This window comes from Microcebus murinus, chromosome 14 (assembly GCF_040939455.1).
Source record: "Microcebus murinus isolate Inina chromosome 14, M.murinus_Inina_mat1.0, whole genome shotgun sequence".
NCBI lineage: Eukaryota > Metazoa > Chordata > Mammalia > Primates > Cheirogaleidae > Microcebus > Microcebus murinus.
This window is the reverse complement of record NC_134117.1, coordinates 81,656,242-81,673,156: the sequence shown is the minus strand read 5'-3', so window position 1 is coordinate 81,673,156 and position 16,915 is coordinate 81,656,242. Positions and strand designations below refer to the sequence as shown.

The window sequence follows — 16,915 nt, the reverse complement described above, 5'->3', positions numbered from 1 at the left end:
GAACAAGAGGCAAAAAAAAAAAAAAAAAAAAAAAGAAGCAGCCTGTGGCCCCCGGTATTCCCAGGCAGTCTCCCATCCAACTACTGACCGGGCCCGACCCTGCTTAGCTTCCGAGACCAGACGAGATCGGGGGCGTTCAGGGTAGTGTGGCCCTAGACGGCGGCGGAGGGCGCCCCTGCCCCGCTCAAGAAGCCGAGCCTCTCTGCGCTTTCCCCCCGCCGCCGCCGCCGCCGCCGCCGCCTCCCGCCCCAGGCCCCGCGCCGGGCCGGGCCTGTTGAGTTCGCCGGCCGGGTCCCGTGGGCTCCCAGGGACGGGGGTGATGGGCGGGGCGGGGCGGGGGGCTGTCTCTCTATACACACACACACACACTCACACTCACTCACACTCACACAAGATGCGCCTCCACGGCTGGACTCGCCAAGGTGGAGCCCTCCCAGCCCCCCTCGTCTCCTCGCCCGGCCTCCTTCACCTACCCGCTGCCCACCCCCAGCGCGTCGCCGCCGCTGACGCTGACTGCGCACGCGCGCGCCCTTTGACCCCAGCCAGGGGCCGCCCTCCCCCACAACCCCTTTCAGCTGTGCCCCCCCTCGCCCTGTGGGTGGGCTGCCGCCTATTCCCCCGGGCCAGGGCTGGGGCACAGCGCAAGGGGGAGGGGAGCCAGTGTATGGGGCGTCTCTCTCTGGGGATGTGTCCCATGGGTGGGGTGGGGTGGCGTGGTTTGTGGGGCGCTGAAGAAATCAGTCCCCTCCATCTCCTACCTCTGGAAAACGCCCAAGCCCCTGGAGAACCGCCGGCACCGCTTCGTGGGGGCCGGGACCCTCCTCTGTGTCCTCCTGTGGCCCGGTCCAAGGGGCCTGGGCCTGGCCGGGGCTGCATTGGACCCCGACCACCCTGGCGTGTGGACTCGCTAAAAATCGGCCATTTGATATTGGATTCCAGCTTCATTGAGGTCATTTCACTAATGAGTGCACCGGAAAGAGTTTCCTAATCCATCTGTGAGGGTGGCAACTGAAAGAGAATTTGAAAGCTGACAGAATAGGCGAGGGAAGGCATAGGAGATTTCCACACCCAGCAAGGAAGCCTTTCCCGAAATGGAAGAAAGAAACGAGCAAACAGAGACACCGGTAGCCCGCCCGGAAAAGAGTCTGCCCCCGAGAGAAAGCACCCTGACCAGGTTCACCCGTGGGTGGGTGGCGAGCTAGCGGCGTTCAGAAGAGCGAGGCCCGCAGTCTGTGCGGAAGACACCTGCACTCGGGTGTGTGTGGCGGCCCGATTCACAAGCAGCTCTAGATGTTAAACCAAGGAGAAGCCAGGGAGTTCCCAAGGCCCCAGGTGTCCTCAGCCCACGACTGGCTGCTGTGGGAATGCGAAGCCCGGCTCCTTGTCTCAGAGCGGGGTTCCCAGGAGGATCAGGCTGAAGCTGGGACTTGGCCTCAAAGTGTCCCCTCGCATGGCCACCCCCTTCCCCTTCCTGCTCCTCTACTCCTGGTGCCCCTCCATCCAGGGGCCAGACCTTAAAGAGTCACCGCAAGAGAATCCTGGTCCCAAAGGAGCCTTCTGGGGGACCGGTGCTGAGAGAGGTTGTGGGCATGGCCCGCTGGGGCTCTGCCCGACCCAGGGCTGAGAGATGCCACCTCCCAGCTCTGGGTCCCTGCAGGAAGTGTTGGCAAGCACAGGGCCAGTCCCCCAAAGGCCCAGGTGCAGGGAGCCCAGGCCAAGCAGCCTGTGGAAGAAGCCACTTGCCGTGCCACCCCGGGAACAGGACTGCAGGCCCCGGCCCTTCCCACCTCCTCCTCCTCCTCCTCCTCCCCCCCCCCGCGCCCCCCCCCCGGACATGGCACAGGGCTCAGAGACACCTCAGACTCTTGCTACCCAAGGTGCGAAGGGCATCAGTTGCTCCTCCAAACCCCCCCCCGCCCAGCAGACCACGTTGTCCAGCCAGCCCCCGGGCCTCCCTGGGGTGCCCAGCACAAAAGTGCAGACACCCACCGGACCCTCAGTCTCAGCTTTCGGATGTTTTTGCCACTCTAAGGACCCGCAGGCCCGCTGGGCCTTCGGGCAGGACAGAGAGCCCCGGGATCCGACGTGGAGAGCTGCGTGTACGTACGTCCCCATCAGGAGGCGGTCCCCACCTCCGCGGCTCTCCCCTCGCGGGGAGCGGCAGCCCCAGCCGGCAGCCGCAGGGCATCAGGGAAGACACCAGGCTGGGCCCCCCGCGGCACAGCGGGGGCACGTCCCCCGCACTCGACTTAGGGAAGGCTGCTGGAGACTGCTGCGGCCACCCTGCTGCCGGGTTTCTGGAGGGCTTCCTGGAAGCAGCCTCCACACCAAGCCCTTGGAAGGCCCAGGCGACGGAGGAGCCGGTCAGGCAGGGGCCGAGGACGGTGAGAGGCCGGGCGGGAAGGAGCATGTCAGGCAGGGGCAGAGGACGGTGACAGGCCGGGCGGGGAGGAGCCGGTCAGGCGGGGGCCCAGGACAGTGACGGGCCTGGCCGGGGAGGAGTGCGTCAGGCAGGGGCAGAGGAGACGGGCTGGGTAAGGGGTAGGGTGACAGTTAGGGCACAATTCACAATCGCAAAGACGTGGAAGCGACCCGAGTGCCCATCCATCCAGGAGTGCATTAATAAAATGTGGCGCGTGGACACCACGGAGTGCCATTCGGCTGTGAGGAGCAGCGGTGAGAGGGCGCCTCTCGTGTTCTCCTGGCCAGAGCTGGAACCCGTTCCAGTAAGCCAGGTATCCCAAGAATGGACACACGAGCACCACGTGAGCGCGCTCACCAGCAAATTGGTACGAACGGATGGACACCTAAGTGGACGGAGAGGAATCACCTTCATCGGGTGGGTGTCGGGCGGGTGGGGGGAGGCGATGGGCATCCACATCCATTAGGAATGGGGTGGGTGCGCACCGACTGGGGGATGGGCGCACTTGAAGCTCTGACCCCAGGGGGGAGGCTTGGAGAGGGCAACTGTACCCGACCTTAACACTGGTACCCCCACAATACGCTGGAACAACATGAGAGGTATATGAATGAGAACACAGGGGGGAGGGGTGCACGGGCAACACATGTCACCTGAATACTTGTACTCCCATCATCTGCTTGAAAAGAGAGAGAAAAGAAAATGCAATCATAGAGGTAAGAGACACTTTTTAAAAATCATGAATCCGAAGAGAAAAGTAAAAGGAGGCCTGTGGAGCAGGTCTGGGTGTGACTCCGGATCCCCCAACATCAGGTGCCACCACCAAAGATTCCTGCGTGGAGCCCATAGAACCCCCAAAAGCAACGGGACGAGTTCTGGTCACATACTCCCTCAAAATGACATCCTGGCCTTCTTCTGGAACTCCCTCCCCTCTCAGACTCTCAAGGTTTTCTCCAGCGTGTCTGTTCCCACAGAGCAGACCTTTGGTCTGAGACCTGACAGTGCAGATGCCACGCATGCTGCCGCGTGGCGGCGGTGTCGCGGCTTGGGACAAGAGGAGGCCCCACGGTGCGGGCTGAGGCGCCAGGCAGCGCGGCGGGCGCTGAGGGTTGGGGTCACCCCCACCCCGGGCCGCCGCCGCGCTCCCAGAAAGGGGACAGAACAAGAGGCAAAAAAAAAAAAAAAAAAAAAGAAGCAGCCTGTGGCCCCCGGTATTCCCAGGCAGTCTCCCATCCAAGTACTGACCGGGCCCGACCCTGCTTAGCTTCCGAGACCAGACGAGATCGGGGGCGTTCAGGGTGGTGTGGCCCTAGACGGCGGCGGAGGGCGCCCCTGCCCCGCTCAAGAAGCCGAGCCTCTCTGCGCTTTCCCGCCGCCGCCGCCGCCGCCGCCGCCGCCGCCGCCGCCTCCCGCCCCAGGCCCCGCGCCGGGCCGGGCCTGTTGAGTTCGCCGGCCGGGTCCCGTGGGCTCCCAGGGACGGGGGTGATGGGCGGGGCGGGGCGGGGGGCTGTCTCTCTATACACACACACACACACTCACACTCACTCACACTCACACAAGATGCGCCTCCACGGCTGGACTCGCCAAGGTGGAGCCCTCCCAGCCCCCCTCGTCTCCTCGCCCGGCCTCCTTCACCTACCCGCTGCCCACCCCCAGCGCGTCGCCGCCGCTGACGCTGACTGCGCACGCGCGCGCCCTTTGACCCCAGCCAGGGGCCGCCCTCCCCCACAACCCCTTTCAGCTGTGCCCCCCCTCGCCCTGTGGGTGGGCTGCCGCCTATTCCCCCGGGCCAGGGCTGGGGCACAGCGCAAGGGGGAGGGGAGCCAGTGTATGGGGCGTCTCTCTCTGGGGATGTGTCCCATGGGTGGGGTGGGGTGGCGTGGTTTGTGGGGCGCTGAAGAAATCAGTCCCCTCCATCTCCTACCTCTGGAAAACGCCCAAGCCCGTGGAGAACCGCCGGCACCGCTTCGTGGGGGCCGGGACCCTCCTCTGTGTCCTCCTGTGGCCCGGTCCAAGGGGCCTGGGCCTGGCCGGGGCTGCATTGGACCCCGACCACCCTGGCGTGTGGACTCGCTAAAAATCGGCCATTAGATATTGGATTCCAGCTTCATTGAGGTCATTTCACTAATGAGTGCACCGGAAAGAGTTTCCTAATCCATCTGTGAGGGTGGCAACTGAAAGAGAATTTGAAAGCTGACAGAATAGGCGAGGGAAGGCATAGGAGATTTCCACACCCAGCAAGGAAGCCTTTCCCGAAATGGAAGAAAGAAACGAGCAAACAGAGACACCGGTAGCCCGCCCGGAAAAGAGTCTGCCCCCGAGAGAAAGCACCCTGACCAGGTTCACCCGTGGGTGGGTGGCGAGCTAGCGGCGTTCAGAAGAGCGAGGCCCGCAGTCTGTGCGGAAGACACCTGCACTCGGGTGTGTGTGGCGGCCCGATTCACAAGCAGCTCTAGATGTTAAACCAAGGAGAAGCCAGGGAGTTCCCAAGGCCCCAGGTGTCCTCAGCCCACGACTGGCTGCTGTGGGAATGCGAAGCCCGGCTCCTTGTCTCAGAGCGGGGTTCCCAGGAGGATCAGGCTGAAGCTGGGACTTGGCCTCAAAGTGTCCCCTCGCATGGCCACCCCCTTCCCCTTCCTGCTCCTCTACTCCTGGTGCCCCTCCATCCAGGGGCCAGACCTTAAAGAGTCACCGCAAGAGAATCCTGGTCCCAAAGGAGCCTTCTGGGGGACCGGTGCTGAGAGAGGTTGTGGGCATGGCCCGCTGGGGCTCTGCCCGACCCAGGGCTGAGAGATGCCACCTCCCAGCTCTGGGTCCCTGCAGGAAGTGTTGGCAAGCACAGGGCCAGTCCCCCAAAGGCCCAGGTGCAGGGAGCCCAGGCCAAGCAGCCTGTGGAAGAAGCCACTTGCCGTGCCACCCCGGGAACAGGACTGCAGGCCCCGGCCCTTCCCACCTCCTCCTCCTCCTCCTCCTCCCCCCCCCCCCGCGCCCCCCCCCGGACATGGCACAGGGCTCAGAGACACCTCAGACTCTTGCTACCCAAGGTGCGAAGGGCATCAGTTGCTCCTCCAACCCCCCCCCGCCCAGCAGACCACGTTGTCCAGCCAGCCCCCGGGCCTCCCTGGGGTGCCCAGCACAAAAGTGCAGACACCCACCGGACCCTCAGTCTCAGCTTTCGGATGTTTTTGCCACTCTAAGGACCCGCAGGCCCGCTGGGCCTTCGGGCAGGACAGAGAGCCCCGGGATCCGACGTGGAGAGCTGCGTGTACGTACGTCCCCATCAGGAGGCGGTCCCCACCTCCGCGGCTCTCCCCTCGCGGGGAGCGGCAGCCCCAGCCGGCAGCCGCAGGGCATCAGGGAAGACACCAGGCTGGGCCCCCCGCGGCACAGCGGGGGCACGTCCCCCGCACTCGACTTAGGGAAGGCTGCTGGAGACTGCTGCGGCCACCCTGCTGCCGGGTTTCTGGAGGGCTTCCTGGAAGCAGCCTCCACACCAAGCCCTTGGAAGGCCCAGGCGACGGAGGAGCCGGTCAGGCAGGGGCCGAGGACGGTGAGAGGCCGGGCGGGAAGGAGCATGTCAGGCAGGGGCAGAGGACGGTGACAGGCCGGGCGGGGAGGAGCCGGTCAGGCGGGGGCCCAGGACAGTGACGGGCCTGGCCGGGGAGGAGTGCGTCAGGCAGGGGCAGAGGAGACGGGCTGGGTAAGGGGTAGAGTGACAGTTAGGGCACAATTCACAATCGCAAAGACGTGGAAGCGACCCGAGTGCCCATCCATCCAGGAGTGCATTAATAAAATGTGGCGCGTGGACACCACGGAGTGCCATTCGGCTGTGAGGAGCAGCGGTGAGAGGGCGCCTCTCGTGTTCTCCTGGCCAGAGCTGGAACCCGTTCCAGTAAGCCAGGTATCCCAAGAATGGACACACGAGCACCACGTGAGCGCGCTCACCAGCAAATTGGTACGAACGGATGGACACCTAAGTGGACGGAGAGGAATCACCTTCATCGGGTGGGTGTCGGGCGGGTGGGGGGAGGCGATGGGCATCCACATCCATTAGGAATGGGGTGGGTGCGCACCGACTGGGGGATGGGCGCACTTGAAGCTCTGACCCCAGGGGGGAGGCTTGGAGAGGGCAACTGTACCCGACCTTAACACTGGTACCCCCACAATACGCTGGAACAACATGAGAGGTATATGAATGAGAACACAGGGGGGAGGGGTGCACGGGCAACACATGTCACCTGAATACTTGTACTCCCATCATCTGCTTGAAAAGAGAGAGAAAAGAAAATGCAATCATAGAGGTAAGAGACACTTTTTAAAAATCATGAATCCGAAGAGAAAAGTAAAAGGAGGCCTGTGGAGCAGGTCTGGGTGTGACTCCGGATCCCCCAACATCAGGTGCCACCACCAAAGATTCCTGCGTGGAGCCCATAGAACCCCCAAAAGCAACGGGACGAGTTCTGGTCACATACTCCCTCAAAATGACATCCTGGCCTTCTTCTGGAACTCCCTCCCCTCTCAGACTCTCAAGGTTTTCTCCAGCGTGTCTGTTCCCACAGAGCAGACCTTTGGTCTGAGACCTGACAGTCCAGATGCCACGCATGCTGCCGCGTGGCGGCGGTGTCGCGGCTTGGGACAAGAGGAGGCCCCACGGTGCGGGCTGAGGCGCCAGGCACCGCGGCGGGCGCTGAGGGTTGGGGTCACCCCCACCCCGGGCCGCCGCCGCGCTCCCAGAAAGGGGACAGAACAAGAGGCAAAAAAAAAAAAAAAAAAAAAAGAAGCAGCCTGTGGCCCCCGGTATTCCCAGGCAGTCTCCCATCCAAGTACTGACCGGGCCCGACCCTGCTTAGCTTCCGAGACCAGACGAGATCGGGGGCGTTCAGGGTGGTGTGGCCCTAGACGGCGGCGGAGGGCGCCCCTGCCCCGCTCAAGAAGCCGAGCCTCTCTGCGCTTTCCCGCCGCCGCCGCCGCCGCCTCCCGCCCCAGGCCCCGCGCCAGGCCGGGCCTGTTGAGTTCGCCGGCCGGGTCCCGTGGGCTCCCAGGGACGGGGGTGATGGGCGGGGCGGGGCGGGGGGCTGTCTCTCTATACACACACACACACACTCACACTCACTCACACTCACACAAGATGCGCCTCCACGGCTGGACTCGCCAAGGTGGAGCCCTCCCAGCCCCCCTCGTCTCCTCGCCCGGCCTCCTTCACCTACCCGCTGCCCACCCCCAGCGCGTCGCCGCCGCTGACGCTGACTGCGCACGCGCGCGCCCTTTGACCCCAGCCAGGGGCCGCCCTCCCCCACAACCCCTTTCAGCTGTGCCCCCCCTCGCCCTGTGGGTGGGCTGCCGCCTATTCCCCCGGGCCAGGGCTGGGGCACAGCGCAAGGGGGAGGGGAGCCAGTGTATGGGGCGTCTCTCTCTGGGGATGTGTCCCATGGGTGGGGTGGGGTGGCGTGGTTTGTGGGGCGCTGAAGAAATCAGTCCCCTCCATCTCCTACCTCTGGAAAACGCCCAAGCCCGTGGAGAACTGCCGGCACCGCTTCGTGGGGGCCGGGACCCTCCTCTGTGTCCTCCTGTGGCCCGGTCCAAGGGGCCTGGGCCTGGCCGGGGCTGCATTGGACCCCGACCACCCTGGCGTGTGGACTCGCTAAAAATCGGCCATTAGATATTGGATTCCAGCTTCATTGAGGTCATTTCACTAATGAGTGCACCGGAAAGAGTTTCCTAATCCATCTGTGAGGGTGGCAACTGAAAGAGAATTTGAAAGCTGACAGAATAGGCGAGGGAAGGCATAGGAGATTTCCACACCCAGCAAGGAAGCCTTTCCCGAAATGGAAGAAAGAAACGAGCAAACAGAGACACCGGTAGCCCGCCCGGAAAAGAGTCTGCCCCCGAGAGAAAGCACCCTGACCAGGTTCACCCGTGGGTGGGTGGCGAGCTAGCGGCGTTCAGAAGAGCGAGGCCCGCAGTCTGTGCGGAAGACACCTGCACTCGGGTGTGTGTGGCGGCCCGATTCACAAGCAGCTCTAGATGTTAAACCAAGGAGAAGCCAGGGAGTTCCCAAGGCCCCAGGTGTCCTCAGCCCACGACTGGCTGCTGTGGGAATGCGAAGCCCGGCTCCTTGTCTCAGAGCGGGGTTCCCAGGAGGATCAGGCTGAAGCTGGGACTTGGCCTCAAAGTGTCCCCTCGCATGGCCACCCCCTTCCCCTTCCTGCTCCTCTACTCCTGGTGCCCCTCCATCCAGGGGCCAGACCTTAAAGAGTCACCGCAAGAGAATCCTGGTCCCAAAGGAGCCTTCTGGGGGACCGGTGCTGAGAGAGGTTGTGGGCATGGCCCGCTGGGGCTCTGCCCGACCCAGGGCTGAGAGATGCCACCTCCCAGCTCTGGGTCCCTGCAGGAAGTGTTGGCAAGCACAGGGCCAGTCCCCCAAAGGCCCAGGTGCAGGGAGCCCAGGCCAAGCAGCCTGTGGAAGAAGCCACTTGCCGTGCCACCCCGGGAACAGGACTGCAGGCCCCGGCCCTTCCCACCTCCTCCTCCTCCTCCTCCTCCCCCCCCCCGCGCCCCCCCCCGGACATGGCACAGGGCTCAGAGACACCTCAGACTCTTGCTACCCAAGGTGCGAAGGGCATCAGTTGCTCCTCCAACCCCCCCCCCCGCCCAGCAGACCACGTTGTCCAGCCAGCCCCCGGGCCTCCCTGGGGTGCCCAGCACAAAAGTGCAGACACCCACCGGACCCTCAGTCTCAGCTTTCGGATGTTTTTGCCACTCTAAGGACCCGCAGGCCCGCTGGGCCTTCGGGCAGGACAGAGAGCCCCGGGATCCGACGTGGAGAGCTGCGTGTACGTACGTCCCCATCAGGAGGCGGTCCCCACCTCCGCGGCTCTCCCCTCGCGGGGAGCGGCAGCCCCAGCCGGCAGCCGCAGGGCATCAGGGAAGACACCAGGCTGGGCCCCCCGCGGCACAGCGGGGGCACGTCCCCCGCACTCGACTTAGGGAAGGCTGCTGGAGACTGCTGCGGCCACCCTGCTGCCGGGTTTCTGGAGGGCTTCCTGGAAGCAGCCTCCACACCAAGCCCTTGGAAGGCCCAGGCGACGGAGGAGCCGGTCAGGCAGGGGCCGAGGACGGTGAGAGGCCGGGCGGGAAGGAGCATGTCAGGCAGGGGCAGAGGACGGTGACAGGCCGGGCGGGGAGGAGCCGGTCAGGCGGGGGCCCAGGACAGTGACGGGCCTGGCCGGGGAGGAGTGCGTCAGGCAGGGGCAGAGGAGACGGGCTGGGTAAGGGGTAGGGTGACAGTTAGGGCACAATTCACAATCGCAAAGACGTGGAAGCGACCCGAGTGCCCATCCATCCAGGAGTGCATTAATAAAATGTGGCGCGTGGACACCACGGAGTGCCATTCGGCTGTGAGGAGCAGCGGTGAGAGGGCGCCTCTCGTGTTCTCCTGGCCAGAGCTGGAACCCGTTCCAGTAAGCCAGGTATCCCAAGAATGGACACACGAGCACCACGTGAGCGCGCTCACCAGCAAATTGGTACGAACGGATGGACACCTAAGTGGACGGAGAGGAATCACCTTCATCGGGTGGGTGTCGGGCGGGTGGGGGGAGGCGATGGGCATCCACATCCATTAGGAATGGGGTGGGTGCGCACCGACTGGGGGATGGGCGCACTTGAAGCTCTGACCCCAGGGGGGAGGCTTGGAGAGGGCAACTGTACCCGACCTTAACACTGGTACCCCCACAATACGCTGGAACAACATGAGAGGTATATGAATGAGAACACAGGGGGGAGGGGTGCACGGGCAACACATGTCACCTGAATACTTGTACTCCCATCATCTGCTTGAAAAGAGAGAGAAAAGAAAATGCAATCATAGAGGTAAGAGACACTTTTTAAAAATCATGAATCCGAAGAGAAAAGTAAAAGGAGGCCTGTGGAGCAGGTCTGGGTGTGACTCCGGATCCCCCAACATCAGGTGCCACCACCAAAGATTCCTGCGTGGAGCCCATAGAACCCCCAAAAGCAACGGGACGAGTTCTGGTCACATACTCCCTCAAAATGACATCCTGGCCTTCTTCTGGAACTCCCTCCCCTCTCAGACTCTCAAGGTTTTCTCCAGCGTGTCTGTTCCCACAGAGCAGACCTTTGGTCTGAGACCTGACAGTGCAGATGCCACGCATGCTGCCGCGTGGCGGCGGTGTCGCGGCTTGGGACAAGAGGAGGCCCCACGGTGCGGGCTGAGGCGCCAGGCAGCGCGGCGGGCGCTGAGGGTTGGGGTCACCCCCACCCCGGGCCGCCGCCGCGCTCCCAGAAAGGGGACAGAACAAGAGGCAAAAAAAAAAAAAAAAAAAAAAGAAGCAGCCTGTGGCCCCCGGTATTCCCAGGCAGTCTCCCATCCAAGTACTGACCGGGCCCGACCCTGCTTAGCTTCCGAGACCAGACGAGATCGGGGGCGTTCAGGGTGGTGTGGCCCTAGACGGCGGCGGAGGGCGCCCCTGCCCCGCTCAAGAAGCCGAGCCTCTCTGCGCTTTCCCGCCGCCGCCGCCGCCGCCGCCGCCTCCCGCCCCAGGCCCCGCGCCGGGCCGGGCCTGTTGAGTTCGCCGGCCGGGTCCCGTGGGCTCCCAGGGACGGGGGTGATGGGCGGGGCGGGGCGGGGGGCTGTCTCTCTATACACACACACACACACTCACACTCACTCACACTCACACAAGATGCGCCTCCACGGCTGGACTCGCCAAGGTGGAGCCCTCCCAGCCCCCCTCGTCTCCTCGCCCGGCCTCCTTCACCTACCCGCTGCCCACCCCCAGCGCGTCGCCGCCGCTGACGCTGACTGCGCACGCGCGCGCCCTTTGACCCCAGCCAGGGGCCGCCCTCCCCCACAACCCCTTTCAGCTGTGCCCCCCCTCGCCCTGTGGGTGGGCTGCCGCCTATTCCCCCGGGCCAGGGCTGGGGCACAGCGCAAGGGGGAGGGGAGCCAGTGTATGGGGCGTCTCTCTCTGGGGATGTGTCCCATGGGTGGGGTGGGGTGGCGTGGTTTGTGGGGCGCTGAAGAAATCAGTCCCCTCCATCTCCTACCTCTGGAAAACGCCCAAGCCCGTGGAGAACCGCCGGCACCGCTTCGTGGGGGCCGGGACCCTCCTCTGTGTCCTCCTGTGGCCCGGTCCAAGGGGCCTGGGCCTGGCCGGGGCTGCATTGGACCCCGACCACCCTGGCGTGTGGACTCGCTAAAAATCGGCCATTAGATATTGGATTCCAGCTTCATTGAGGTCATTTCACTAATGAGTGCACCGGAAAGAGTTTCCTAATCCATCTGTGAGGGTGGCAACTGAAAGAGAATTTGAAAGCTGACAGAATAGGCGAGGGAAGGCATAGGAGATTTCCACACCCAGCAAGGAAGCCTTTCCCGAAATGGAAGAAAGAAACGAGCAAACAGAGACACCGGTAGCCCGCCCGGAAAAGAGTCTGCCCCCGAGAGAAAGCACCCTGACCAGGTTCACCCGTGGGTGGGTGGCGAGCTAGCGGCGTTCAGAAGAGCGAGGCCCGCAGTCTGTGCGGAAGACACCTGCGCTCGGGTGTGTGTGGCGGCCCGATTCACAAGCAGCTCTAGATGTTAAACCAAGGAGAAGCCAGGGAGTTCCCAAGGCCCCAGGTGTCCTCAGCCCACGACTGGCTGCTGTGGGAATGCGAAGCCCGGCTCCTTGTCTCAGAGCGGGGTTCCCAGGAGGATCAGGCTGAAGCTGGGACTTGGCCTCAAAGTGTCCCCTCGCATGGCCACCCCCTTCCCCTTCCTGCTCCTCTACTCCTGGTGCCCCTCCATCCAGGGGCCAGACCTTAAAGAGTCACCGCAAGAGAATCCTGGTCCCAAAGGAGCCTTCTGGGGGACCGGTGCTGAGAGAGGTTGTGGGCATGGCCCGCTGGGGCTCTGCCCGACCCAGGGCTGAGAGATGCCACCTCCCAGCTCTGGGTCCCTGCAGGAAGTGTTGGCAAGCACAGGGCCAGTCCCCCAAAGGCCCAGGTGCAGGGAGCCCAGGCCAAGCAGCCTGTGGAAGAAGCCACTTGCCGTGCCACCCCGGGAACAGGACTGCAGGCCCCGGCCCTTCCCACCTCCTCCTCCTCCTCCTCCTCCCCCCCCCCGCGCCCCCCCCCCGGACATGGCACAGGGCTCAGAGACACCTCAGACTCTTGCTACCCAAGGTGCGAAGGGCATCAGTTGCTCCTCCAAACCCCCCCCCGCCCAGCAGACCACGTTGTCCAGCCAGCCCCCGGGCCTCCCTGGGGTGCCCAGCACAAAAGTGCAGACACCCACCGGACCCTCAGTCTCAGCTTTCGGATGTTTTTGCCACTCTAAGGACCCGCAGGCCCGCTGGGCCTTCGGGCAGGACAGAGAGCCCCGGGATCCGACGTGGAGAGCTGCGTGTACGTACGTCCCCATCAGGAGGCGGTCCCCACCTCCGCGGCTCTCCCCTCGCGGGGAGCGGCAGCCCCAGCCGGCAGCCGCAGGGCATCAGGGAAGACACCAGGCTGGGCCCCCCGCGGCACAGCGGGGGCACGTCCCCCGCACTCGACTTAGGGAAGGCTGCTGGAGACTGCTGCGGCCACCCTGCTGCCGGGTTTCTGGAGGGCTTCCTGGAAGCAGCCTCCACACCAAGCCCTTGGAAGGCCCAGGCGACGGAGGAGCCGGTCAGGCAGGGGCCGAGGACGGTGAGAGGCCGGGCGGGAAGGAGCATGTCAGGCAGGGGCAGAGGACGGTGACAGGCCGGGCGGGGAGGAGCCGGTCAGGCGGGGGCCCAGGACAGTGACGGGCCTGGCCGGGGAGGAGTGCGTCAGGCAGGGGCAGAGGAGACGGGCTGGGTAAGGGGTAGGGTGACAGTTAGGGCACAATTCACAATCGCAAAGACGTGGAAGCGACCCGAGTGCCCATCCATCCAGGAGTGCATTAATAAAATGTGGCGCGTGGACACCACGGAGTGCCATTCGGCTGTGAGGAGCAGCGGTGAGAGGGCGCCTCTCGTGTTCTCCTGGCCAGAGCTGGAACCCGTTCCAGTAAGCCAGGTATCCCAAGAATGGACACACGAGCACCACGTGAGCGCGCTCACCAGCAAATTGGTACGAACGGATGGACACCTAAGTGGACGGAGAGGAATCACCTTCATCGGGTGGGTGTCGGGCGGGTGGGGGGAGGCGATGGGCATCCACATCCATTAGGAATGGGGTGGGTGCGCACCGACTGGGGGATGGGCGCACTTGAAGCTCTGACCCCAGGGGGGAGGCTTGGAGAGGGCAACTGTACCCGACCTTAACACTGGTACCCCCACAATACGCTGGAACAACATGAGAGGTATATGAATGAGAACACAGGGGGGAGGGGTGCACGGGCAACACATGTCACCTGAATACTTGTACTCCCATCATCTGCTTGAAAAGAGAGAGAAAAGAAAATGCAATCATAGAGGTAAGAGACACTTTTTAAAAATCATGAATCCGAAGAGAAAAGTAAAAGGAGGCCTGTGGAGCAGGTCTGGGTGTGACTCCGGATCCCCCAACATCAGGTGCCACCACCAAAGATTCCTGCGTGGAGCCCATAGAACCCCCAAAAGCAACGGGACGAGTTCTGGTCACATACTCCCTCAAAATGACATCCTGGCCTTCTTCTGGAACTCCCTCCCCTCTCAGACTCTCAAGGTTTTCTCCAGCGTGTCTGTTCCCACAGAGCAGACCTTTGGTCTGAGACCTGACAGTGCAGATGCCACGCATGCTGCCGCGTGGCGGCGGTGTCGCGGCTTGGGACAAGAGGAGGCCCCACGGTGCGGGCTGAGGCGCCAGGCAGCGCGGCGGGCGCTGAGGGTTGGGGTCACCCCCACCCCGGGCCGCCGCCGCGCTCCCAGAAAGGGGACAGAACAAGAGGCAAAAAAAAAAAAAAAAAAAAAGAAGCAGCCTGTGGCCCCCGGTATTCCCAGGCAGTCTCCCATCCAAGTACTGACCGGGCCCGACCCTGCTTAGCTTCCGAGACCAGACGAGATCGGGGGCGTTCAGGGTGGTGTGGCCCTAGACGGCGGCGGAGGGCGCCCCTGCCCCGCTCAAGAAGCCGAGCCTCTCTGCGCTTTCCCGCCGCCGCCGCCGCCGCCGCCGCCTCCCGCCCCAGGCCCCGCGCCGGGCCGGGCCTGTTGAGTTCGCCGGCCGGGTCCCGTGGGCTCCCAGGGACGGGGGTGATGGGCGGGGCGGGGCGGGGGGCTGTCTCTCTATACACACACACACACACTCACACTCACTCACACTCACACAAGATGCGCCTCCACGGCTGGACTCGCCAAGGTGGAGCCCTCCCAGCCCCCCTCGTCTCCTCGCCCGGCCTCCTTCACCTACCCGCTGCCCACCCCCAGCGCGTCGCCGCCGCTGACGCTGACTGCGCACGCGCGCGCCCTTTGACCCCAGCCAGGGGCCGCCCTCCCCCACAACCCCTTTCAGCTGTGCCCCCCCTCGCCCTGTGGGTGGGCTGCCGCCTATTCCCCCGGGCCAGGGCTGGGGCACAGCGCAAGGGGGAGGGGAGCCAGTGTATGGGGCGTCTCTCTCTGGGGATGTGTCCCATGGGTGGGGTGGGGTGGCGTGGTTTGTGGGGCGCTGAAGAAATCAGTCCCCTCCATCTCCTACCTCTGGAAAACGCCCAAGCCCGTGGAGAACCGCCGGCACCGCTTCGTGGGGGCCGGGACCCTCCTCTGTGTCCTCCTGTGGCCCGGTCCAAGGGGCCTGGGCCTGGCCGGGGCTGCATTGGACCCCGACCACCCTGGCGTGTGGACTCGCTAAAAATCGGCCATTAGATATTGGATTCCAGCTTCATTGAGGTCATTTCACTAATGAGTGCACCGGAAAGAGTTTCCTAATCCATCTGTGAGGGTGGCAACTGAAAGAGAATTTGAAAGCTGACAGAATAGGCGAGGGAAGGCATAGGAGATTTCCACACCCAGCAAGGAAGCCTTTCCCGAAATGGAAGAAAGAAACGAGCAAACAGAGACACCGGTAGCCCGCCCGGAAAAGAGTCTGCCCCCGAGAGAAAGCACCCTGACCAGGTTCACCCGTGGGTGGGTGGCGAGCTAGCGGCGTTCAGAAGAGCGAGGCCCGCAGTCTGTGCGGAAGACACCTGCGCTCGGGTGTGTGTGGCGGCCCGATTCACAAGCAGCTCTAGATGTTAAACCAAGGAGAAGCCAGGGAGTTCCCAAGGCCCCAGGTGTCCTCAGCCCACGACTGGCTGCTGTGGGAATGCGAAGCCCGGCTCCTTGTCTCAGAGCGGGGTTCCCAGGAGGATCAGGCTGAAGCTGGGACTTGGCCTCAAAGTGTCCCCTCGCATGGCCACCCCCTTCCCCTTCCTGCTCCTCTACTCCTGGTGCCCCTCCATCCAGGGGCCAGACCTTAAAGAGTCACCGCAAGAGAATCCTGGTCCCAAAGGAGCCTTCTGGGGGACCGGTGCTGAGAGAGGTTGTGGGCATGGCCCGCTGGGGCTCTGCCCGACCCAGGGCTGAGAGATGCCACCTCCCAGCTCTGGGTCCCTGCAGGAAGTGTTGGCAAGCACAGGGCCAGTCCCCCAAAGGCCCAGGTGCAGGGAGCCCAGGCCAAGCAGCCTGTGGAAGAAGCCACTTGCCGTGCCACCCCGGGAACAGGACTGCAGGCCCCGGCCCTTCCCACCTCCTCCTCCTCCTCCTCCTCCCCCCCCCCGCGCCCCCCCCCCGGACATGGCACAGGGCTCAGAGACACCTCAGACTCTTGCTACCCAAGGTGCGAAGGGCATCAGTTGCTCCTCCAAACCCCCCCCCGCCCAGCAGACCACGTTGTCCAGCCAGCCCCCGGGCCTCCCTGGGGTGCCCAGCACAAAAGTGCAGACACCCACCGGACCCTCAGTCTCAGCTTTCGGATGTTTTTGCCACTCTAAGGACCCGCAGGCCCGCTGGGCCTTCGGGCAGGACAGAGAGCCCCGGGATCCGACGTGGAGAGCTGCGTGTACGTACGTCCCCATCAGGAGGCGGTCCCCACCTCCGCGGCTCTCCCCTCGCGGGGAGCGGCAGCCCCAGCCGGCAGCCGCAGGGCATCAGGGAAGACACCAGGCTGGGCCCCCCGCGGCACAGCGGGGGCACGTCCCCCGCACTCGACTTAGGGAAGGCTGCTGGAGACTGCTGCGGCCACCCTGCTGCCGGGTTTCTGGAGGGCTTCCTGGAAGCAGCCTCCACACCAAGCCCTTGGAAGGCCCAGGCGACGGAGGAGCCGGTCAGGCAGGGGCCGAGGACGGTGAGAGGCCGGGCGGGAAGGAGCATGTCAGGCAGGGGCAGAGGACGGTGACAGGCCGGGCGGGGAGGAGCCGGTCAGGCGGGGGCCCAGGACAGTGACGGGCCTGGCCGGGGAGGAGTGCGTCAGGCAGGGGCAGAGGAGACGGGCTGGGTAAGGGGTAGGGTGACAGTTAGGGCACAATTCACAATCGCAAAGACGTGGAAGCGACCCGAGTGCCCATCCATCCAGGAG

General features: G+C 64.3%; 5 pseudogenes; all 5 read right to left on the bottom strand.

Moving 5' to 3' along the window:
* Window positions 1-39: 39 nt before the first annotated feature.
* Window positions 40-158, bottom strand: LOC142876300 (uncharacterized; annotated as a pseudogene).
* Window positions 159-3,615: 3,457 nt separating this feature from the next.
* LOC142876169 (uncharacterized) lies at window positions 3,616-3,734 on the bottom strand (annotated as a pseudogene).
* Window positions 3,735-7,201: 3,467 nt separating this feature from the next.
* LOC142876168 (uncharacterized) lies at window positions 7,202-7,320 on the bottom strand (annotated as a pseudogene).
* Window positions 7,321-10,769: 3,449 nt separating this feature from the next.
* Window positions 10,770-10,888, bottom strand: LOC142876167 (uncharacterized; annotated as a pseudogene).
* A 3,454-nt stretch (window positions 10,889-14,342) lies between these two features.
* Window positions 14,343-14,461, bottom strand: LOC142876166 (uncharacterized; annotated as a pseudogene).
* Between the last annotated feature and the right edge of the window lie 2,454 nt (window positions 14,462-16,915).